Source organism: Meriones unguiculatus, chromosome 6 (genome assembly GCF_030254825.1).
Source record: "Meriones unguiculatus strain TT.TT164.6M chromosome 6, Bangor_MerUng_6.1, whole genome shotgun sequence".
Classification (NCBI taxonomy): Eukaryota; Metazoa; Chordata; class Mammalia; order Rodentia; family Muridae; genus Meriones; species Meriones unguiculatus.
In genome coordinates, this window is record NC_083354.1 from 97,091,431 (window position 1) to 97,118,011 (window position 26,581).

The 26,581-nt window shown below is 37.8% G+C and overlaps 1 pseudogene; it reads right to left on the bottom strand.

Annotated features, from left to right (window-relative positions):
* LOC110563242 (solute carrier family 7 member 13-like) lies at window positions 1–26,225 on the bottom strand (annotated as a pseudogene).
* Window positions 26,226–26,581: the final 356 nt, after the last annotated feature.

The following is a 26,581-nucleotide window of genomic DNA, read 5'->3' on the forward strand; positions in this document are numbered from 1 at the left end:
GCCAGAGATGAATCACTGACTGTGTGTCTTCGGCTAACGTACACCCATTCCTGTGCTCAGGCAGCTCATTACACTAACGTTTCCTTTTAGTTAAAATATGCTACATATGTCTTGGGACAATTCTACTTAAAAGTCCTATAATTTGCCATGCATGCATTTGTCAACATGCTAAAACCCTGTGAACACATATCTCTTTTAGTGCGAAACAAAATTTCCATATTCTTCTAATTACTGTGTGTTTGTAACCTTTAATCTCATTTCTACCAATTATTCATAAGATAAAGCTGTTTAAGTGGTGGAACTGTAATTTTCCAACTAAATTTGGGGTGAACATAATGTAAGCGAGCACTGTGCTTAAGAGAAGACACACCTAAAACCACAATCGCAACAAAATTGTACTCATTTGAAAAAAACAAAACAAAACATGTTTTGCTTCCTTATTTTCAAATCTACTTCTTCTTTAGTCATAATTTTGGGCAGCAATTAATTTATCTTGGTCTTCAGATGGGGAGACATTGAAAAGGAGTTGGCAGTAACAAGTGATCTTGTCAAAACAAGTAGCATGTCTATTAAGGTGAGCTTGAAGCCAGTAACACAGAAGTCCACAGCCAAGGAAGGCAACCTGATAGACATGCTCTACACTAGGAGACCGAATAACTGGTGTGAAAATTAGAAAAACTGAACAAGCCATAGATCCAAATATAAACGGCAGCCACACCTGAAAGAAAAAAGAAAAATAAGACTTTTGGTGTCATTGTAAGTTCTCATGACAAAACAGGCATTATATATGCTACAGAACCAAGAAGAAGTGATTACATGCATATCTTCAGAAGTCTTAAGTGTTTTTGTTTAGCAGTATTAGTATTAGTTTATAAAAAATAAATTCATTACAAATTAAACATTATTTTAAAAATTCATTGGGAAGTTACCTACAGTACCCATAATTTTTTACTCTATCCATCATATCAGGTTTTCATTCACTAAAGCCAGTACTTTATTTTCAAACATTAGGAAAAATGGTTCCTTAGTAAACACCATTGCCATAAATGAAAACAGCGTGTTAGAACTATTAGTCATTACAACGGTGTTTTTCTGAAGTAGGAAAACTAAATGCTTTTACACATAGCCAACATGTTCCCATCTACCCTCCCCTCCTTTTTCTCCTAATTTGTTTCTTTTATTAATTTTAAGTTAGCACAGCATAGTGATATGTTTATAGGTATAGTAGTATGTTTAGTCCTGGAATTTTCATAGGCATATGTAATTCTACTTTGTTCTTATTCTATCTCCTACACTCCCTTTTTCTTATCTCATCCCTTCTAGACTTCCTGATATATGTTTGATTATCTTCTCTTCTTTTCATAAATCTCTGTCTTTAAGTATCATCATCCTTTCTGATCTCATTTTTTATGTTCATGTCTTATATATGTGTATGTACAAACACATATTTAAAAAAATAAATGTGATTTTAAACCTTAAGTCTAGTTGTGTGCAATCTTATTTTAACTCATCTAAATATTTTTAATTGTTCTTTCATTCCTGCAATTAAGCCAACATTTCTTGTTTTGTCTGACTATCTTGATGTGTTCTCAAATTCAGATTGAAAAAATTTATTGAGAATTGTTGTGCCAGCATTCAAGAAGGCAGATAGAGCTCTGTGAGTTTGAGGCTAGCCTGCTCTACAAGGGAACTCCAGGACAGCCCTGGCTACACAGAAAAACCCTGTTTCAACAAACAAACAAACAAGCAAAGAATAATTATACATACATTCACTGGAAAATTGTTTAATATTTTTTTCTCATTTCCGTTGTATCTTATGTAGTTGTGGTATTAGGGTAACAGTGGCTTTGTAGAATGGGTTATTAACATTCCTACCTTTCAGATTTTAAGAAATAGTTTGAGAGGCTTTGGTGTCAGCTCTTAAAGGTTGGTAGAATCCAGCAGCTCTGTAAACTGTTCCTTCCAGTACCGACAACACTACTCAGGAGTGAAAGCTCTAGGAAGGTGCTAGCTCAGCTTTTCTATGTTCAATGAATGATGTAGATGTTGTCTTCAATACGGCCATACTGTCAGTTTGTAGAGAGAACAAATGGCCTGAGTTATTTGAAGGTTTCCTTTTGCCAACAACTCATTTTGATATAACCCATCTCTGCTACTGAAGCTTCATTTGGTGAAAAGAAATGTCCAGTTGGGGCTTTCTTTCCCCCATTATTTGTAGGTTTCATTTATTTAACTTTCATATATGTATGTATTTTAGGAAGCATTCACGGTGTTAGTTTTCTCTCACATGTCCCTTACTTTTAGCAGACATTTCCTCCCCCAAGTCCCATATGTCTTTACTGTTCCTCTATCTACTGTTATCACATAGTGTTATTTCACTACGACCTAATCAGAGACCAGAAAAAGATATGTTTTACACTTTTGAGGTTTGCATTGTTACCTAAATTTATGAACTCGAGAGAAATACAGAATTCATGGATATTGGGTAGAATATTCTAAAGATACCTGTTAAGTCCATTTGCTATATAGTATAGTTTAACTCCTAAGTTTCTTCATTAACTTTTAGTTTGAAAGAACTACCTAAAGATAAGAGTGCTGGTGGAAGTCACAGCATTATTGCAGCAGACCTATTTTATGCCCATTAGTGTTAATGCTTTAAAAATAAAATTGGAAATGCAATCATATAGTGAATATTTGCTATTAATATGTATTTCTGACAAATTGTTTCTCAACAATATATGTGTTTTACTTGTCATTTTTTTATGAATTTTGAAGACCCATTGTAATACCTGAATAGTCACATCAGCTAGTTTTCAAATTCTCTTTGCTTGATATGGTGCCATGAACTCTTTTTTTTTCTTTTATCAATCTGTACATGATTTTACCAATACTATCTGTATTTTGAAGGCAACTAGATATTATTTCTCATCCATTTAAGAAAGTCTTTCTCTGTCTATTGAATATTTGAAGCAGCTTGCAATTGATTTCATATTGGGAATGGTTGAAAACTCTTAAAATTTTGGTTTATTTTTCTAGTTGTTTTGGATTATTGTGCTTTCTTCTTTGCCTTCCGTTACTGTATGAGGAGTTTACTTGTTAACCACGTAAGTAACCATGTAATTCTTTATACTTCTTTGTGTATCTATGCCTCTCAAGAAGTTCATTATTTCTGGTGGTTTCATGATAGAGATAGTCTTTCTTTATCTGTTGCATATAGTAATTCCTTTAAGTACATTCTGCAGAGATGGTTTAGTGACCAGGAGATCTGTTAATCCCTATTTGTCCTGAAATGTCCTTATTTCCCCACTAGTTTTAAAAGCTACTTTTGCTGGGTATAGCAATGCTTGTTAGGTGGTACTTTCTTTAGATATAAACTTATTTTGTTATATATTCCCCCTCCCCCATTTTTCTTTCTTCTCTTCCTTGTGTCTTTTCAGTTTTCTTCCTTATATTCTTTTCTACTTTCAACAAGTATTTCTATTCAGGGTTTGAAATATAACATGATATGCTTTAATGGCTTTTAGTGTTGCTTATTAGTGTTCTGATATTATTTGAATTTCAAACTTCAGTACTTTTTTTATATATATTACAGAGAAGTTGTGTGTTTTCTTTGGCAGAGCTCTATCATCACCGATATTCTTTCTATCTCCACTCTTTCTAATAAGTATATTTCTGGTGCTCTCCCCAAACTTACCTATTTATATATAATGCTTACAAGTATCTTAGTGGAAAATCTCAATTGTATACAAGATCTGGAATTTATAATTACAAAGTAGAACATGATAATGATTTTATGATTTTTGTTGTCTTGTTTTTAGAGATGGTTGTGACATTAGGTTAATATTCTGGATTGTTCTAATACCTTCTTAATTTTCCGATTTATAAATCACATACTTTACAATTTGTAAATTCTCTAGGGCTTTATAATCAAAGTGACACCCAAAGCTTTAACACATAGTGTCATATTTATTAGTGGTAACAAACGAGTTTCTAAGTGAGTAGTTAGATTCTCAGGCTGAGGTCCTTTCTGAGTAGTAGTTTTCAGTGGAAGAACTAGTGGCTCTCAGCTTATTGGAATATCTTTTCTTTCCAAAATATTCTGAAAGCTAGTGTTGCTTCAACCCAAGTGTTATAATGTACTATTTTCTAAAAAGCAACTTCTGAAGTAGAGTTCATCTAATTTAATTTATACCCCTAGCATTTGTCTGTTTAAAAGTTAACTCAAAGACCTTCCCACAAATGATTAATAAGTTTGTAATGTTCTTTTAACAATCCAGGGCATTACCAAGGATGGATTTGGTAGTTATTTTTCCTCCTACAGTTCTTGTTTTCTATTTATATTTTCTACGCCAATATGAAAGAATAGTATATTTAATAGACGAACATAAATGGTTTCTCCTTAGAGGTGATAGATCTAAATATTACTCTACCCACATACTGACTTTTCATAAGGTAGAAGGTCTTTTACTAGGGATTGACTCTAGAACATACTGGAGAGCTACGTTCATTTTTTATTTAATTTTATGTGTCAAGGACAAGTACTGATCTCTGTTTCTTAAGAAGGAAGCATCTCCTTCTTGATTAGCTTCTTTAGGTGTACAGATTGTAGTATGTTTATCCTATATTATATGTCTAATATCCATTTATGAGTGAGTATATACCCTGTGTGTCTTTCTGCTTCTGGGATATCTCCCTCAGGATGATCTTTTCCAGTTCCCACCGATTATTTGCAAATTTCATGATTTTCTTGTTTTTTATTGCTGAGTAATATTTCATTGTGTGGATGTACCACAATTTCTGTATCCATTCCTCAACATTTGGGGCTTTTGGGCTGTTTCCAGCTTCTGGCTATTACAAATAAAAATCTGTACACCTAAAGAAGCTAATCAAGAAGGAGGACTCTGGTTAAGATGCTCAATCCCGTCCTCTCCAGCTCTTACTATTTCACACTTCTTACATAAGATTCCACGCACTCTGCCCAACAGTTGGCTATATGTCTCAGCATATGCTTTGATAGTCTGCAGGGCAGAGGCTTTCAGAGGCCCTCTGTGGCAGGTTCCTAGGTTGCTTCCTGTTTTTTTTCTTCTTCTGATGTCCATCCTCTTTGCCTTTCAGGATGGGGATTGAGCGTTTTAGTCAGGGTGCTCTCTCTTGATTAGTTTCTTTTTTTTTTTCATCAATTACACTTTATTCATTCTGCATCCCCCCATAAGCCCCTCCCTCCTCTCCTCCCAATCCCACCCTCCCTCCTCCCTCTGCTTGCATGCCACTCCCCAAGTCCACTAATAGGGGAGGTTCTCCTCTCCTTTCTGATCTTAGTCTGTCAGTTCACATCAAAAGTGGCTGTATTGTCCTCTACTGTGGCCTGGTAAGGCTGCTTCCCCCTCCCCCCAGAGGGAGGTGATCAAAGAGCAGGCCAATCAGATTATGTCAGAGGCAGTCCCTCTTCACATTACTATGTAACCCAATTGGACTCTGAACTGCCCTGGGCTACATCTGTGCAGGGGTTCTAGGTTATCTCCATGAATAGTCCTTGGTTGGAGTATGAGTCTCTGGGAAATTCCCTATGTTCAAATTTTCTTGTTCTGTTGCTCTCCTTGTGGAGACCCTGTCCTCTCCAGCTCTTACTATTTCCCAGTTCTTACCTAAAATTCCGTTCACCTGCCCAACAGTTGCCCATCCGGCTCAGCCTCTGCTTTGATAGTCTGAAGGGCAGAGGCTTTCAGAGGCCCTCTGTGGTAGGTTCCTAGATTGTTTCCTGTTTTCTTCTTTTTCTGATGTCCATCCTCTTTGCCTTTCTGGATGGGGATTGGACGTTTTAGTTAGGGTCCTCTCTCTTGCTTAATTTCTTTAGATGCACAGGTTTTAGTGGGTTTGTCCTATGTTGTATGTCTATATGAGTGAGTATATACCATGTGTGTCTTTTTGCTTCTGGGACAACTCACTCAGGATGATCCTTTCCAGATCCCACCATTTACCTGCAAATTTCATGATTTCCTTATTTTTCATTGCTGAGTAATATTCCATTGTGTAGATGTACCACAATTTCTGCATCCATTCTTCAGTTGAGGGGCATCTGGGTTGTTTCCAGCTTCTGGCTATTACAAATAAAGCTGCTACAAACATGGTTGAGCAAATGTCCTTTTTGTGTACTTGAGCCTCTTTTGGATATATGCCTAGGAGTGGTATGGCTGGATCTTGAGGAAGCGCTATTCCTAGTTGTCTGAGAAAGCGCCAGATTGATTTCCAGAGTGGTTGTACAAGATTACATTCCCACCAGCAGTGGAGAAGGGTTCCCCTTTCTCCACAACCTCTCCAGCATGTGTTGTCACTTGAATTTTTGATCTTGGCCATTCTCATGGGTGTAAGGTGAAATCTCAGGGTTGTTTTGATTTGCATTTCCCTAATGGCTAGTGAGGTTGAGCATTTCTTTAAGTGCTTCTCTGCCATTCGGTATTCCTCTACAGAGAATTCTCTGTTTAGCTCTGTTCCCCATTTTTTAAGTGGATTACTTGGTTTGCTGCTTTTCAGCTTCTTTAGTTCTTTATATATACTGGATATGAGTCCTCTGTCAGATAAAGGGTTGGTGAAGATTCTTTCCCAATCTGTAGGTGGTCGCTTTGTTTTGATGATGGTGTCCTTTGCTTTACAGAAGCTTTTCAGTTTCATGAGGTCCCATTTATTGACTGTTGCTCTTAGAGCCTGTGGTGTTGGTGTTCTGTTCAGGAAGTTTTCCCCTGTACCAATGAGTTCTAGGGTATTTCCCACTTTTTTTTCAAGCTGATTTAATGTGTCTGGTTTTATGTTGAGGTCTTTGATCCACTTGGACTTCAGTTTTGTGCAGGGTGACAAGTATGGATCTATTTTCATTTTTCTACATGTAGACATCCAGTTAGACCAGCACCATTTGTTGAAGATGCTATCTTTTTTCCATTGTATGGTTTTGGCGTCTTTGTCAAAGATCAGGTGTCCATAAGTGTGTGGGTTTATTTCTGGGTCCTCTGTTCAGTTCCATTGATCCACCATTCTGTTTCTATGCCAGTACCATGCAGTTTTTAAAACTGTTGCTCTATAGTACAACTTAAGATCAGGGATGGAGATACCTCCAGAAGATCTGTTATTGTAGAGGATTGTTTTAGCAATTCTGGGTTTCTTGTTATTCCATATGAAGTTGAGAATTTTCCTTTCCAGGTCTGTAAAGAATTGTGTTGGTAATTTGATGGGCATTGCATTGAATCTGTAGATTGCTTTTGATAAGATGGCCATTTTTACTATGTTAATCCTACCAAGCCATGAGCATGGGAGATCTTTCCATCTTCTCATATCTTCTTCTAATTCTTTCTTCAGAGATTTGAAATTTTTTTCATACAAGTCTTTGACTTCCTTGGTTAGGGTTACTCCGAGGTACCTCATGTCATTTGTGGCTATTGTGAAGGGTGTTGTTTCCTTAATTTCTTTCTCAGCCCTTTTGTCTTTTGTATACAGGAGGGCTACTGATTTTTTTGAGTTAATTTTGTATCCTGCCACTTTGCTGAAGGTGTTTATCAGCTGTAGGAGTTCCCTGGTAGAGTTTTTGGGGTCACTCACATATACTATCATATCATCTGCAAATAGTGATAATTTGACTTCTTCCTTTCCAATTTGTATCCCCTTGATCTCCTTCAACTGTCTTATTGCTCTAGCAAGGACTTCCAGAACTATGTTGAAGAGATATGGAGAGAGTGGGCAGCCTTGTCTTGTCCCTGATTTCAGTGGGATTGCTTTAAGTTTCTCTCCATTCAGTTTGATGTTGGCTATAGGCTTGCTGTATATCGCCTTTACTATGTTTAGATATGTGCCTTGTATCCCTGATCTCTCCAATACTTTGAACATGAATGGATGTTGGATTTTGTCAAAGGCTTTTTCAGCATCTAGGGAGATTATCATGTGGTCTTTTTCTCTCAGTTTGTTAATATGGTGGATCACATTGATGGATTTCCGTATATTGAACCACCCCTGCATACCTGGGATGAAGCCTACTTGGTCATAGTGGATAATATCTTTGATGTGTTCTTGGATTCGGTTTGCAAGTATTTTATTAAGTATTTTTGCATCAATGTTCATAAGGGAGATTGGCCGGAAATTCTCTTTCTTTGTTGAGTCTTTGTGAGGTTTAGGTACCAAGGTGACTGTGGCTTCATAGAATGAATTTGGTAATATTCCTTCTGTTTCTATTTTGTGGAATAGTTTGAAGAGAATTGGTGTTAGCTCTTCTTTGAAGGTCTGGTAGAATTCTGCGCTGAAGCCATCTGGTCCTGGGCTTTTTTTGGATGGGAGACTTTTGATGACCGATTCTATTTCTTTGGGGGATATAGGTCTATTTAGTTGATTTACCTGGTCCTGGTTCAGCTTTGGTAAGTCAAATCGATCAAGAAAATTGTCCATTTCATTTAGATTTTCAAATTTTGTGGCATATAGACTTTTGAAGTAAGTCCTAATGATTGTTTGGATTTCCTCAGTGTCTGTAGTTATATCCCCCTTTTCATTTCTGATTTTGTTGATTTGGGTGGTGTCTCTCTGCCTTTTAGTTAGCCTGGCTAAGGGTTTGTCGATCTTGTTGATTTTCTCAAAGAACCAGCTCTTGGTTTCATTGATTCTTTGAATTGTTTTATTTGTTTCCAATTGATTGATTTCAGCCCTGAGTTTGATTATTTCCAGCCGTCTACTCCTTCTTGGTGTGTCTGCTTCTTCTTTTTCTAGGGTTTTTAAGTGAGCCATTAGGGTGCTTGAATGAGCTGTCTCGAATTTCTTCTTGAAGGTACTTAGTGCCATGAACTTTCCTCTTAGCACTGCTTTCATTGTGTCCCACAAGTTTGGGTATGTTTTGTCTTCATTTTCATTGATTTCTAGAAAGACTTTAATTTCTTTCTTTATTTCTTCCCTGACCCAGCTGTCATTTAGTAACAAGTTGTTCAGTTTCCATGTGTGTGTAGGCTTTTTGTTATTTCTGTTATTGTTGAGGTCCAGCTTTATTCCATGGTGATCAGACAAGATACATGGGATTATTTCAATCTTCTTGTATCTGTTGAGGCTTGCTTTGTGACCCACTATGTGGTCTATTTTGGAGAAGGTTCCATGAGGTGCTGAGAAGAAGGTAAATTCTTTTGTGTTTGGGTGTAAAGTTCTGTAAATGTCTGTTAGGTCCACTTGATTCATGACCTCTGTCAGAGACATTGTTTCTTTGTTTAACTTCTGTTTGGTTGACTTGTCCTTTGTTGAGAGTGGGGTGTTGAAGTCTCCCACTATTAATGTGTGGGGATCTATATGTGCTTTAAATTTTATCAATGTTTCTTTCACAAATGTGGGTGCCCTTGTATTTGGGGCATAGATGTTCAGGATTGTGATGTCTTCCTGGTGGAATTTTCCCTTGATGGGTATGAAGTGTCCTTCCCCATCTCTTTTGATTAATTTTGGTTGAAAGTCTATTTTATCAGATATTAGAATGGCTACTCCTGCTTGCTTTTTGGGTCCATTTGCTTGGAAAGTCGTCTTCCAACCCTTTACCCTCAGGTAATGTCTATCTTTGTGTCTTAGGTGTTTTCTTGTATGCAACAGATTGCTGGGTTTTGTTTACGTATCCATTCTGTTAATCTGTGTCTTTTTGTTGGAGAGTTGAGTCCATTGATGTTGAGAGAGATTAATGACCAGTGGCTGTTAGATCTCTTGATTTTGATGTTGGCTGTGGTCATCAGGTTGTGTGCTTGGTTGCTTTTTGTTTTACTGAAGTGAGGTTATTTATTTCCTGTGTTTTCTTGAATGTAGCTAGCTTTCTTGGGTTGTATTTTCCCTTCCAGTGTCTTCTGTAATGCTGGATTTGTTTGTAGGCATTGTTGAAATTTGTTTTTGTCATTGAATATCTTGTTTTCTCCATCTATGAGGACTGAGAGTTTTGCTGGGTATAGTAGCCTGGGCTGACATCTGTGTTCTCTTAGGGTCTGCATGATATCCGTCCAGGCCCTTCTGGCTTTCATAGTCTCTGTTGAAAAGTCAGGTGTGATTCTAATGGGTTTGCCATTATATGTTACTTGGCCTTTTTCCCTTGCAGCTTTTAGTATTTTTTCTTTGTTCTGTATACTTACTGTTTTGATTATTATGTGGCGGGAGGATTTTCTTTTCTGGTCAAATTTGTTGGGTGTTCTGTAGGCCTCATGTATTCTAATTGGCCTCTCCTTTAGCTTGGGGAAATTTTCTTCAATGATTTTGTTGAAAATATGTTCTGGGCCTTGGAGAAGGGAGTCTTCTTTTTCCTCTATACCTATTATTCTTAGGTTTTGTCTTTTCATATTGTCTTGCATTTCTTGGACGGTCTGTGTCAGGAATTTTTCGGATTTAACATTTTCTTTGACAGATACATCGATTTCTTCCATTGTATCTTCTACACCTGAGATTCTTTCTTCCATCTCTTGTAGTCTGTTGGTTATGCTTACCTCTGTAGTTCCTGTTTTCTTCCCTAGATTCTTCCTTTCCATTGTTTCTTCCATTTGTGTTTTCTTTAATTTTTCCAATTCTATCTTCAGGTCTTGAGTTGTTTTGTTTACTTCCTTCACCTGTCTGATTGTACTTTCCTGTTTTTCTTTTAGTTCCTTCAACTCTGTTTCTATCATTTCATTCAGTGTTTTAAGCATTTCCTTTCTAAAGGCCATAAACTGTTTGGCTGCAGCTTCCTCTATTTCTTTACGGATGGCAATATTCTGTTTGAGTTTATTTTCCTCTATGTCTTTACGAATCTTATTTGTTTCCTCTGTTATCATCTTCATGAGCATACTTGTTAGGTCATCTTCTTGGATTTCAGTTATGGTGGGGTATCCAGGGCTACTTGCCCCTGGGTAACTGGGTTCTGGAGATGCCATATTGCTCTGTCTTTTGTTGCTTGAGCTTTTACGCTGGCCTCTACCCATTGTGTTATCTTAGGAGTTTGGGGTTATTTTCTGGTGGTTCCTGGGGATCCTCTGGTGGAGAGAATCCCCTTTGCAGAAAGCTGGTTTTTCCTGAAGGATGTCTTCTCAGCTTTTTGGGTATAGTCCCTGGATGGCTGGTGTTTTTTTCAGGAGTTGCTCACCTCAGGGATATAGACCTGAGTGGTAACTGTGGTCTTTGTTAGTCGAGAGGGTTCTCCTCTCCCCCAGGGAAGTCCTGACGGCAGCTTCCCTGTTTCTGGGTTTCTTGTTGCAAATTTAATGATCAGCTGCTGTGACCCAGTTGGACATCAGGCGCGCCTCAACTGTTTGTGCTTGTGTCTGGAGCACAGCTGAGTGCTGGCGCCTCAGCCCCACTAGACTGTTAGACTTTTTCTAGGGAAGGATTGGGTGATTTAGATCAGTACAGTTTCCTTCCTTCCCCGTGGATTCTCTGGAGACAGGGACTCCTAGTGTCTTTTTTTGCCCTAGTGCACACTGCTCAGTGTCCGCCAGCTGGCTGGCCACAGAAATTTGCCTGTGCCTGGAGCACAGCTGTGTGATGGCGGCTCAGTCTCTGCCAGCTGTCTGGTGTGCAGAAACTGCCTGTGTCTGCCTTTGCGGCTTTTGGAAGCCTGAGTGGCTCCCTAAGCTGGGTAATTTTCCGGGGACCTTTTCAGGTTGGGGGTGAGCTGAGTGCTCTGAGATCAGACCCGCCGTTTCTATCTCTGGCGGCGAATCAGGCGCGCAGGCAGGCAGGGCTCTGTGGGGGAACCTGGGTCCCAGGCTCTGGCTCCGGGCTGGCTCCTGGGGTGCCCATGGAACCCGCCCGAGTCTTTTCCAGGGGATGTCTGGGTCACCTAAGGCCGGTTCCAATCGTTTCCTGTACCCTGGGGTTATCTCTCGACTGAAAATTCCAGTCTCTGATAGTGTGGTGCCCAAGGTTCAGTCTGGGACCGTGACCAGAGACACTGGCTTGTGGCTCTGGGCTGGGGCTGGGGCTGGCGGCATGCAGCCAAGCCTCTGGCGGAACCGGGATCTCTTCCGCGGTTTAGCTGGGTGAGTTAAAAGCTGATTGAATCCCCCACCGTGGGGTATCCTCTCACCTGGGAAACACAATGACTGTGTTTTATGGCCGAGAGTTCTGATTGCTGGTCACTGTGCTGATCCTGCTGTGCTGCTGCTCAGAATGAGAGTCCTCCCGGCGCCGCCATCTTGCCCCTCGGTCCTTGATTAGTTTCTTTAGATGTACAAATTTTAGTAGGTTTATCCTGTGTTATATGTCTATATGAGTGAGTATATACCATATGTGTCTTTCTGCTTCTGGGACAGCTCACTCAGGATGATCCTTTCTAGGTCCCACCATTTACCTGCAAATTTCATGATTTCCTTATTTTTCATTGCTGAGCAATACTCCATTGTGTTCAGAAAGGCAAAGAGGATGGCCATCGAAGGAGGGAGAAAACAGGAAACAGGACAGGAGCCTACCACAGAGGGCCTCTGAAAGGCTCTACCCTGCAGGGTATCAGAGCAGATGCTGAGACCTGATATTCATAGCCAAACTTTGGTCAGAGTGCAGGGAATCTTATGAAACAAGTGGGAGATAGTAAGACCTGGAGAGGACAGGAGCTCCACAAGGAGAGCAACAGATCCAAAAAGTCTGGACACAGGGGTCTTTTCTGAGACTGATACTCCAGACAAGGACCACTCATGGAGATTGCCTGGAACCCCTGCACAGAGGTAGGCCATGGCAGTTCAGTGTGCAAGTAGGTTCCATAGTAATGGAGACAGGGACTGTCTCTGACAGTAACTGACTGGCCTGCTCTTGGATCACCTCCCCCTGAGGAGGGAGCATCCTTATCAGGACACAGAGGAAGACAATGCAGCTGTTCCTGAAGAGACCTGATAGACTAGGATGAGAGGGAAGGGGAGGAGGACCTCCCTTATCAGTGGACTGGGGGAGGGGCACTTGTGGGGAAGAGGGAGGAGGTTGGAATTGGGAGAGGAGGAGGGAGGAAGCTACAGGTGGGACACAAAGTGAATAAACTGTAATTAATAAAAATAATTAAAAAATAAAAATAAAAATAAAAAAATTTAAAAAACAAGGAACCATCTCAATTCTTTAATCTATTTGGTGTCCAGTGCCTATGTTTTTAGGCTTTGCTCTTTCTATTTTTGGAAGTATTTGTTTTAAATGCAATCTAATAGCAAATGGACATGTCTTTATGAATTGTTTCTCAGTTTTATACAATAGGCCATTACATAGAAGACTCAGTGTTTTCTTTATGAGGATTGTTTTCTGAGTGTTCATTTTATAATGACTGATAACAAACAGGTCCTTAAAGATAGGCTTGAGGACTGTATTTATTTAACACCTGCTGCTGCTTAGTTATTTTCCTGTGATACAAAACAACCAGTATTTCAGTCACTTCACACTGTCAGTAAGCTAGTGTTTCCAATGTAAACATTCATGAAATTGAAGTATTTCTATTTGCCATGTGCAGTGCTTAGGAAAGATACAGAAAATTAATATACAGGAACTTGAGAGGCATTGTGCCGATGCCCAATTAATGACTTAATTATTTTGTTCCTCTGATTTTTTATTTTTAAAATGATAATCTAATTTTATTTTGATAGTCAAAGTCTATATGAGAGAAACACATTCACTAGAATGTGCTTAACAATCTACATTGACCTTGACTAATGTATATATATCTATATATTTCCTTTTTACAGTGAGATAAATATAGTAAGACTAAAAATTATATCTATCCACATTTTCTGAATTGCATACATGAATGTCTGAAATATAGCCAGGATATGAAACATATACAATGTATCTATCACCTTTGTTAACATAGGATACACCTGATTACAAGGAAAGAGAATGTGGAGTATGGTATAGACTGACATTCCTCAACATATGGTCAGTGATCCCTTATTTATAAGGATCCCAAGATGGCTGATGTCAGTACAAATTCCTGTGGCCCAATCGAGACTGAATGAATTGGAATTCCAGGGCAGAAAAATCTGTGAATATGGGTTTTTATTAACAATACTCATGTGGTTATTATGGTCACTGTCATAAAATATGAAGTTTTTATATTGTAATATTATCTCAGCAATCATGATATGGCCTAAATCTTGATTAAATTTGTAGGAATATTGAGAGGGAAAACAAAGATGATGGAACCTCCTTGGATGTTTAATCATGTGTGAATTATACAGTACAAAGACAATAAAGACAAAACTCATCCAAGATCAGGTTTTACTTCAAATCTTGAATTAAATAAACTACCAATTAAGGAAATAAGCAAGAAGAGGAAGCTACCTTTATCATGTGACTTATGAGGTGAACAGGCTCATTTCGGAATTGAAACTATTGTTTTCTCTTTAGTGTTATTGTTTGGCTCCAGGAAGATGATGATGACATCTGTCTTTTTTGCAGTGAATCAGTTTTTAATTTTCATACAGTAAAAGGAATCCTCAAATGACTCATATCACAAAAGCTGGGTAGGAAGAGTGAGAGTTGCTGCTTCATATGCTGTGTTTGCAACTGGATAGAAGAATCTTACAGAGCTTGAAACAGGTGACATTCGACATCAGTATTTACATATTGACTTACCTTATAAGGCCTTGGTAGATCAGGGTTATGATACCTTAGTTTAAGCAATCCAATCATATTTAGCAAATATATACAGCATGTTCCTAGACTCACATATTTCACTAAGTAGATTATATTCGAAGTCATTATTGCCACAGAAGAGAAAAACGACTGTCTGGATGACAGCTACAACTGGAGAGTTATGGCCATTGAGCATTGAGTAGATGAAAGGAAGTTGCTCCTCTTGACTTGCACAGTAGAATATTCTTGATGCTGACAGTATTCCACAAGGAATGGATAACACTAGAGAAGCCGAGATGGACAAAGAAACTACCCATTGCATGGAAGGAAAGGCTCTGTTCATCCATGTGACAACAACAGAATCTACAAAAATTAAATCAAAATTCAGAAGGTCAAATTCATTTTTGCATGACAGAAAATGGAGCAGCAGTCTTTAATTTTCCTTACAGCCACATGATTTATATTGTGACTTGGCAATTAGTTTTTCAGAAATAAGCCAGAAGGAAAGACCAAAGTATATGTGGAGCTCTGGCACTGCCTTATACGGATATTCCTGTACAAATGGCCTTGAACTCAGTTGCTTTGCAGAAGAAGGAGTTTTGAAATTTGTATAATACCTACCTCTCTCAGATAGCTCCCTTTGTTGCAAATATGCTTGTAAATGCCCCAATCCAATGTCTTCTTTGACTAAGGGTTCCCTGACAAGCCTATCTAATACATCTATGCCATTTTATAACCATCCATAAAAGAATAAGAATATCCTAAAAAAATACTATGGTGCCTCTCCCTTTGATTATTATTATACTATTTAAAATCAATGGCGCTTCTAAAGAATTAACATTTCTCCAATCATGTTATGCTGGAGGAAAGGAGATTTGATGCTCTGGTTCCAACTAGCAGAGTCACCTACTTTCCAGAAAAGGGTTTTATATATTCTTGATAACTTGCCCAGCAACAGAGCCCAGTGAGTGAGTGATGATGGGTTCACATTCCTTATGGGGTTGTGAGGACTATTTTGTGAAGAGTGAATCATGAAAATTGCTGCTCACATTTACTACATTAGTGTTCACATTACCTAGATACTAGACTACAGCAGTGAGCTATAATGTGCAGTGTGGTTGAGAACTGGTTGTGACTCACTTTTCTGTCCTGTTGCAGATAAATGTAAATGACAACCTTCCTTAACTTCTTGGCACTAATTTTTGCAACTAAGAAACTAAGAAGCTGCTGCCTATTTCAACAGCATATTTTATTGTAAAGATGCAGGTGTGTCCTGAAAGATGAAGCATCTATGCATAGTATCTATTCCTTGTGTTTCTTGCTTTGCTCGTTCATGTGTCTTGTCATATTTTTCTTTACTCATTCCCTCCAATTCTTTATGTTTTCTTTATTTTAGTTTTGGTTGTACACGTCATACTTGATCTATAACTTAGTTGCTAAAATGTAATTGTTTACTTTTTTAATAGATGGTTTAGGTCATACTTTTCTTAGATTCATTGAAAAGCCAAAAGTATAAATATTTTTATACCATGGTAGATATACCAAACATATGTATATACAGTATATATCATTCATCCCTGTTAGAACACAGTTCAAAAATGGTGTCACATGAGGATTCTGAATGCTTGTGACAACAAGGCAAAAATATTGTGACTTTAGTTTCTTCAAACATAGACTTGCTCTTGGAATGTATCTTTTTATTTGTGTGATTCTTAACTCTCAGAGTATGAATTGCCTGTTGTTCTGAATAAAGGTGGTTATTATATGAAATCTTTGTCCTCCTCATTTGAGTTTCTACACTTCCAGGCTCATGCTGCCAATTAGTGTATTAAGCTCATCATCAGCCACATTTATCCTGAACACAGAGAGGCATTTATTTACATTTACTTCTTCATACCTGAGGAGGTGATTTCCTGGGGTGTCAAAACTGCCAGGTATGATATATTAATCAGTAAGTACAACAGAGCCACAATGAACAGGCAAGATACTAAAGATTTTGGAATATTTTCAGCAGGTCTTTTTACTTCTCCTAAGGGGAAGAAAAAAACATGATAAAAGGATATACAAAACACATAATCATCTTACCCAGGGTCCTCCTTCTTGCTTAGGTTCTTTAGGTGTACAGATTTTAGTAGGTTTATCCTAAATTATATGTCTAGTATCCACTTATAAGTGACTATATTCCGTGTGTGTCTTTCTGCTTCTGAGATACCTCACTTAGAATGACCTTTTCCAGTTCTCACCACTTGCCTGCAAATTTCATGATTTCCTTTTTTTTATTGTTGAGTAATATTCCATTGTGTAGATGTACCACAATTTCTGTATCCTTTCCTCAACTGAGGGGCATCTGGGTTGTTTCCAGCTTCTAGCTATTACAAATAATGCTGCTACAAACATGGTTGAGCAAATGTTCTTGTTGTATACTTGAGCATCTTTTGGATATATGCCTAGGAGTGGTATAGCTGGATCTTGAGGTAGCACTATTCCTAATTGTCTGAGAAAGCGCCAAATTGATTTCCAAAGTGGTTGTACAAGTTTACATTCCCACCAGCAGTGGAGGAGGGTTCTCCTTTCTCTACATCCTCTCCAGAATGTGTTGTCACTTGAGTTATTAATCTTAGCCATTCTGATGTGTGTAAGGTGAAATTTCAAGGCTGTTTTTAATTTGTATTTCCCTGATGACTAAGGAAGTTGAAGTGTTTAAGTGCAAGTTGATATTCCATGTTTTGTTGATATCCCTGGAGGCCTGCACTTTTTTGAAGGAAATGGGAAGGAATGGATCAGGGATAAGGGGGTAGAGGTGACTGGAAGGAAAGACGGGAGGGGAGACTGTGGACAGGATATAATATATAAGAGAAAAATAAAAAAATAATTTATGTATAATTCTATCAGCTATGTAACAGAGATTTACTTCTATATGTAGACAGCATAAGCACAGAGCTGTCACATTAGGATATAAATTTTCTTTCCCTGTTCAATGAGAAAATTTTTTTGACATTGCTAAATACTGTAAAAGATTTTTTTATGATTTACTACTTTTAAAATTTTTATTTGTATTCTTATTTTATTTATATATGTGCTCAGGGTCAACTAAAATTTAATAGATTGGAAGTGTCCATGAAATAAAAAGATTAAGAAGCTCTATGCTAGATGGAGCATTACCATGCACTTCTGTTCATCCTCCTCTATGCACTGATCTGTCATCAAGTGGAACAAACTTTGAACTGAAATGATTGGTCTATACAAGGCAGTGATGACAAAAGACGAGAGCTATTTGATTCAATATGAAGAACCTGTTGGTTTCAGAAGGGAATAATCACATTTATGACATAGCAGATATTCCAGTAGAGCAGTTGGTCAGTTTTCATGCACAAGCTGATTAAGAACTGGTTTGATATATTTGCTGGCACTTAGTGCTTAACTCTGTGAAGTAAGACTTATCTCTGGGGATAGTTGTCCACACTAAAAAAGCATTCCTATAAATTAACAGACACTCATTTTAAATGATGTTTATAAACTTTTCTGATCAAAGAGTTAAACTTTAGAGAATTGTAAGAAAGTATCAGGGAGTAAAATGTCAGATTACTATATAAATGGAACCCTAAAAATACTAGGGAAATTGGAACAAAATTGTCTTATTGATTTGGGAGTTCATTTCCTGGAAAATGAGAATAAAAATGAATGCCATATATTAATATATTTTAGTAGTGAATTTACTTCCTTTTATTAAAAACCTTGCAAAAAAGATAGCATCTTCAAAAAATGATGCTGGTCTAACTGGATGTCTACATGTGGAAAAACACAAATAGATGTCTACATGCAGAAAAATGAAAATAGATCCACAGATGGAAGTGGAGGAGGACCTCCCCAATCAGTGGACTTGGAAAGGGGCAGAAAGGAGATGACAGAGGAAGGGTGGGATTGGGAGGGAATGAGGGAGGGGGCTACAGCAGGGATACAAAGTAAATAACCAGTGATTAATATAAAAAATAAATAAAAAATATAAAAATGAAAAATGCAAATAGATCCATACTTATCACCCTGCACAAAACTAAAGTCCAAGGGGATCAAGGACCTCCATATAAAACCAGACACACTAAACCTGTTAGAAGAAAAAGTCGGGAAAAGCCTTGAACTCATTGGGACAGGAGACAACTTCCTGAACAGAACACCAACAGCACAGCCTCAAAGAGCAACAATCAATAAATGGGACCTCATGAAACTGAAAATCATCTGTAAAGCAAAAGACACTGTTGTCAGAACAAAATGACAGCCTACAGATTGGGAAAGAATCTTCACCAACCTTATATCTGACAGAAAGATAATATCAAGAATATATAAAGAACTCAAGAAGTTAAAGAGAAACAAATTAGTTAACCCAATAAAAAATATCAAGTACAGAGCTAAACAGAGAATTCTCAATAGAGGAATATTGAATGGCAGAGAAACACTTAAAGAAATGTTCAACATCCTTAGTCATCAGGGACATGCAAATCAAAACGTCCTTGACATTTCACCTTATACCCATCAGAATGGCTAAGATAAAAAACTCAAGTGACAACACATGCTGGAGAGGATGTGAAGAAAGGAGAACCCTCCTCCACTGCTAGGGAGGATGTAAAGTTGTACAACCACTTTGGAAATCAATCTGGTGCTTTCTCAGACAATTAGGAATAGTGCTACCTCAAGATCCAGCTATACCACTCCTAGGCATATATCAAAAAGACGCTCAAGTATACAAGGACATTTGCTCAACCATGTTTGTAGCAGCATTATTTGTAATAGCTAGAAGCTGGAAACAACCCAGATGCCCCTCAGTTGAGGAATGGAAACAGAAATTGTGGTACATTTACATAATGGAATTTTACTCAGCAATAAAAACAAGGAAATCATGAAATTTGCAGGCAAGTGGTGGAAACTGGAAAAGGTCATTCTAAGTGAGGTATCTCAGAAGCAGAAAGACACACATGGTATATCCTCACTCATAAGTGATATTAGACATATAATTTAGGATAAACCTACTAAAATCTGTACGCCTAAAGAAACTAATCACGAAGGAGGACTCTGGCTAAGTTGCTCAATCCCCATTCAGAAAGGCAAAAAGGATGGACACCAGAAGAGGGAGAAAACAGGAAACAGGACAGGAGCCTACCACAGAGGGCCTCTGAAAAACTCTACCCTGTAGGGTATCAGAGCAGATGCTGAGACTTATAGCCAAACTTTGGGCAGAGTGCAGGGAATCTTATGAAACAAGTGGGAGATAGTAAGACCTGGAGAGGACAGGAGCTCCACAGAGAGAAACTTAACAAAAAAATCTGGGCAGAGTGGTCTTTTCTGTGACTGATACTCTAACCAAGGAGCATTATGGAGATAACCTAGAACACCTGCACAGAGGTTCAGTGTCCAAGTGGTTCCACAGTAATGAGGACAGGGACTGTCTCTGACAGGAACTGATTGGCCTGCTCTTGGATCACCTCCCCCTGAGGGTGGGGCAGCCTTACCAGGCCACAGAGAAAGACAATGTAGCCACTCCTGATGAGTCCTGATAGACTAGGATCAGAAGAAAGGAGAAAAAATAAAATAAAATAAATATAAATAAAAAATAAATATAAAATATAAAAAATAAAAATATAAAAATGAAAAATGCAAGTAGATCCATACTTATCACCCTGCACAATTATCACAAGCCCAGAGGCCAAAACAGCAGCATGAAAACACTGGCATTAACAACAAAGACAATATGATGTCACCAGAACTCAGAAATCCTACTAAAGTAGTCCCCAGAAATGCAGTATAGCTGAAGCACAAGACAGGGATTTTAAATTAGCCATTATGAATATAATCAAGGGTTTCAAAAAGGATATGAATAAATTCTATAATAAAGTACAATAGGAAAAGAGAAATTTAGGAAATCAAACAAAAACTTTAGAGTACAGGCGTGACTCCTAGTGGAGGGAGGTGAACACCAGCCCACACTTAAAACCTTTGACCCAAAATGTGTCTTGTTTACAGGAAGCATAGGTGCAAAGATGGAACAGAGACTGAGAAAATGGCAGACACAGTGATTGGCGTAGCTTGAGATACACCACAAGGGAAAGGGCCAACCATTGTTACTCTGCTATGCTTGTAGACAGGAATCTAGCATATCTGTTTTTTTGATAGGCTTAATCCATGAGTTGATGGAGACAGATTCAGAAAACCAAGGCTAAGCATTAGGCTGAGCTAGGGGAGTGCTGTGGAAGAGTTTGAGGAAGGACTGAGGGAGCCAGAGAGGTAAAGGGCACCAAAAGAAGACCTACAGAGTCTGTAAAGTGAGTAAATAAGTAAATAAATGGAGGAAAAAAGATATCAGCATTGCAGTTCCTCAGAAAGATATGAATAGGTCTACTAAAGATGCAGCTGTACAGCTTTTTGGTATATACTCAGAGGAAACTACATCCTATCACAGATAAACTTGCTAAACAGTGTTCATTACTGCTCTGTTCTCATTAGCCCCAAATTGGAAACAACTGAGATGTCTCAGAACAGAATAAGGGATAATAACAACATGGTACATGTACCTAATCGAGTGCTACTGAGCTGTTAAAAAATGACTCCATGAAATTTGTAGGCAAATAAATGGAACTAGAAAAAAAATCATCCTGAGTGAGATAACGCAGACCCAGAAGGGTAGTTTGTTTGTATTCCTTATATGTGGATATTAGCCATTAAATAAACCATAAAAAGTTACAAACATAGACTCAGAGAGCTTAGGTATAGAGGAAAAGACTGGGAGACACATGCATTTCCTTAGGATGGGGAAATAGAATAGCTTTTATCCATTTTACTGAGTCCAGGAAGTAGGATGGAATAAAAAGGATCAGGTAGGGAGGGGAATGGGAGATATGATTGAGGGGGAATTGTGGAAAGAGACATCTAGAGTTTAGGAACATTTGAAGGGTGTTATGAAAACCTAGTACAGTGGAAACTTTAAAATGTCAATGAAGACTCCAAATAATGAGGGAGATGGTGCCTCAGCTGACTATCTCTTGTCACCAAATGAGTTTTCCAGTACTGGGTTCTATTCTATTCTACATTATATTATTTATATTATATATTATTATAGCGTTTAATGTTTTACTTTTATATGATACCTAAATATGTGAATGAATTAGCCTGTGATGCTTCTGCCTTCTCTTGTATTTTTGATTGTGAGCCTAGTCTTTAATGGATGAGCAATCTTGAGCCTTCTCTTGGTTTGCCTGTCCTACTTTGATGTGATGGATTTTGATTTATTTTGTTATGTTTTGTTGATATGTATTAGAAGCCTGTTCTTTTCTCAGAAGAGACAGAGTGGATGTGATGAGAAATGGAGGGAGGGGAAGGAAATGGGAGGAGAACAGGAGAGAAAACCATAATCAAGGTATATTGTATGAGAAAATGATTTATTTTTAATAAAAGAGGGGAAGCTAATGTTGCCCCTTGAAAGTCAACCAGGTGATAGTGGCAGGCCTCATATTCAAGAACATATAGCTGCACAAGTTGGATTTGATAGGTGACAAAATAAAAGAGAGAAAGTTGCGTGAGTGGATCTGGGAGGAGTTGTGGAGAAGGTTATGTGATCAAAACACAATTACAAAATCCTCAGATAACTAATAAAAGCACTTAATGGTCTGAAATACTAAAACATTAAAAATTCAAATGTTACTCATTAAAATGAATGATAGAGCATTATGATCATGACAGTATACATTAGTGTTCCCAAATCATACTTCAAATTTTGTTCAACTAAACTTACGTTTACAAATACAAGCTTCTCTACAACTTGTACTCATCTTAAATTTTTTATTATATCCAACATGATACTTTTCAGAGGGTCATCAGCAAAAGTGGTTGTAACATATTGAAAAATCTATCACTATTATAAGTCAGAGGGAGAATCAAGGTCCAGGAGTGAAACATCATATGTTGAATTTCCTACATGTTGTTAGCATTTCAGTTAACACGTGGAAATAGAATAAAGTTTTTTTTTTTAATAGGGTCGAAGAAACTAGTTGGTGAATGTTTAGAAACAATGTACAAAATTTCAACATTACGTTTGTGAGTTAATAAAAAAAAGAAAAGAAAACATTACCTTATGAACACAGCAGGGCAGTTGACATTTATACTCACAGAGGTTGTTACAAACTTCCTGCAAACCCAAGACAGGGCAAATTCCAACATGGAGAGAGCGCTACACCCAGCCCCAGCCCCATCCCCACTCAGGGAGTAGTAACTGTTAAGCTCCTGGAGGGGGAGAAACAGATTTCTCTAGGAGTGTAGCCTCTGGCAAGCTGCCACACTGCAATGGGAGACCACATATCCAAGATTATTTGGCAGCTCAAGGTGGTATTAAAGGATTTAGAAAAAAAAAAAAAAAAGGACACAAAGTTGGGTGGATAGGGAAGAAGGAAAAGATCTGGGAAGATTTGGAGTAAGGCATTGTAATATTATCAAAACACATAGAAAAAACTCTTAAGAAAATAACAATAGTACATTAAGAAATTGCTAAAGTCTTTAAACATCTTTTCATATGAAAACTGTATTGATCTATTTGTGTAAACAAAGAGTCTCATCAAAGTGAGATCACCACAATTTCAAGAATTTGTGTTCTGATATTGAGGTCTGTCCTTTGATAAATTATTCCATATTCTACAATAATTTTTGCATTTAGAGACTCCATATTACAATCAGGTCATTTTCTCCAATTTAATTTTTTTTTCTTCACAATTTATTCATTATATGTCCCAATTGAAGTCCCCTCCCTCAACTTATAATTCAGAATATATAAAGAACTGAAGAAGTTAAACACCAACAAACCAAGTAATCCTACTAAAAAATGGGTTACAAAGCTAAAAAGAGAATTCTCAAAAGAGGAAAATAGAATGGTAGAGAAACACTTAAAGAAATGCTCAATGTCATTAATTATCCAGAAAATGCAAATCAAAATGATCCTGAGATTCCACCTCACACCCATCAGAATGGCTAAGGTCAAAAACTCAAGTGACAACACATGCTGGAAGAAGACATGGAGAAAGGGGAACCCTCCTCCATTGCTGGTGGGACTGTAAGTTGTACAACAACTTTGGAATCAATCTGGCTTTTCCTCAGAAAATTGGGAATACTGCTACTTCAGGATCCAGCTGTATCACTCTTGGGCATATATAGGAAAGGTGCTCAATCATACTACAAAGACATTTTTTTTTAACTATGTTCAAAGCAACTTTATTCATAGTAGCCAGAATCTGAAAACAACCTAGATGTCCCGCAAGTGAAGAATGGATACAGAAATTGTGGTACAGTTACACAAGGGAATACTACTCAGCAATTAAAAATAAAGGTTTCATAAAAATTTCAAGCAAATGGATGGAATTAGAAAAGATCATCCTGAGTGAGGTAACCCAGAAGCAGAAAGACACACATGGCGTATCCTCTTTTATAAGTGGACATTAGATGTATAATATAGGCTAAACATAGAAAAATCTATAGCCCTAAAGAGCTAAACAAAGTGCTATAAGACTTATAGTACAATAAAATTTAGCTGGTATTTTAATAAACCCAGTGACAAATATACAAGAAAGTACAGTGTACTTTTCAATGTAAATACTCTAAGAGCGATGATTCACAATAAGCATGAGAGGGTGGGTATGTGGGAATGCCCAGAACACATTTTGAAGTTGAGGTAGAACACACTAAATGTTAGCCTGTGATAGCTTTACAGTTGTAAGCTTATTAATGTCTTTTCTATAATTAAAATTTTTCATATCAATTACAGTTTATTCACTTTGTATCCCAGCTGTAGGCCCCTCCCACATTCCCTCCCAATCCCATTCTTCCTCCCTCATCTCCTCTCATGCCCCTGCCCAAGTCCACTGATAGGGGAGGACCTCCTCCCCTTCCATGTGACCATAGACTATCAGATCTCTTCAGGACTGGCTGCATCGTCTTCCTATGTGGCCTGGTAAGGCTGTTCTCCCATCAGGGGGAAGTGATCAACCAGTCACTGAGTTCATGTCTTATATAATTACTACTTAATTCAAGACGGTGGGATTACTTGAAACAAAATAGGGAGTATAGAGTAATCTCAATTCTAGTTTGAAAATTCTTAGCATTCCCAAATTTTATATGAAAGACACGACTTAAAGAAAATTAAATTCTATACAGTCTATATGAATGAATATATAATTAAATAATGAATTTAATTATAACTGCATTATGGAAGAGATTGGCCTTCACTACAGAACATGAAATGATAATATTAACTTTTCTCTTTAATTTTATGTGTAGTTTTATGAATGAATTTACCTGCTACTCACAAACCCTTCTGTGTCATGGCAGATATTTTTTATGAATGGCTTTACCTGCTATGTTGATCAGGAGTGTTGCTCCGAAGTATGAATAGTACGCTTGAACAATGGCCTCTGCAGTCTGTGAAGCATCAGGAAGTTCAGCGTCCAAAGCATTCTCAAACCTGCTTATATTCTCCTTTTTCCCAATCACTAACAGAACTACCCCAGTTAGAGAAATGAGACAAAGAATGCTTATTTTTATCAGACTGCTGATAATTGGAATCCAAGCCACTGTTTTTATCCCCCGAGAATTCAGAATTCCAAGGGACCACAAAATAATCAAAGCCAGACACTTCTTTGGTAGCTCTGGAGCTGGGCATCCAGCAGAGAAAGACTGGATTAGATAACTACTTGCTGTTAGGACATGAACACCAATGCCTAGAAAATGAGCAAACAAATTAATCCAAAGACTGAGAAAAGCAGCAGAGGATCCACGAGATCTTTTGAGGAAGTAATAAGATGCTCCACTCACAGGGAAGATGGTCCCCAGCTCGGCAAAAGAGAGAGCATTCATCATGCTCAGCAGGGCACAACCTACCCAAATACTGAGAGTCACAGGGATGTTCATTGAGGAGTATTTTAATACCCCGTTAGGAGACACAAAAATCCCTGTCCCTATAGTAATCCTAAGTAATATCAGGGTTAGTTGGAAGAACCCTAGACTCCTGAGGAGATGCATGTTTTTGTCTTTTTCTCTCTTTTAAATCCTGAAAAGTTGTTGTTGTTGTTTTTCCTTTATGATGCTTCTCTGTCAATTTCTGCAAAACCCTGCAAAACAGGGTTGGCTAAATCATCTACTTTTTCTAAGAGAATTTTATATCTGAAGTTGACTGGGTTTGAAAATAACTAACTTTGAATTGTACCAAAAGTTTATGACTTACAAAGACTCCAGCTAACATACTGCCTTTTAATAATATTTAAAATATCAAATATGCCAGTGACCATGTTACTGGATGCTAAACAGGAGAAGTATTTTTAGAAGCTCTGAAAGATACCTTTAAAGGTAAAACTCTATGCTTGATACCGTCTATTTGCTTGCCTGCCTAAAACCAAGAAATGGAAGGCAATTGGTGGGAAAGAAACAGGAGTTTTCAAGTACCAGATCCTGGAAGAATAAGGAAACATCTTATTCCTATTACTGAACACTCACCCACCCATCAACTCTCTCTCTCTCTCTCTCTCTGTCTCTGTCTCTGTCTCTCTGTCTCTCTGTCTATGTCTCTGTCTCTTTCTCTGTCTCTGTCTCTCTGCCTCTCTGTCTGTCTCTCTCTCTCTCTCACACACACACACCAAACAATACAAAACAAAGAAAGAAAACCCAACTCAGGTAAATGAAATATGTGAATAGGCTTTTATACTGTTGTGCAAATGGCAGCAAGATGAACATGCCGAGAAAGTTCCATCACTCAGCAGTGTTCCTACATCTTTTTGCATTTTTTGTCCCTATTAGGAACAATGTGATCTATCTTGGTTTTCTGGAATTAGTTCCTGGAATTCCTCAGTCGAGCTCATTTTTCTGCAAGTTAAATATTGTGACAACTAACCTCTTAGTTGATATACATGACTGAAGATCAAAAACCGTCACCATTTTAATGTGTGCTGGTCAGCAGATGTCTGGCTTCTTTCAAGCAAAACAGGATTATTCACCAGTGAAA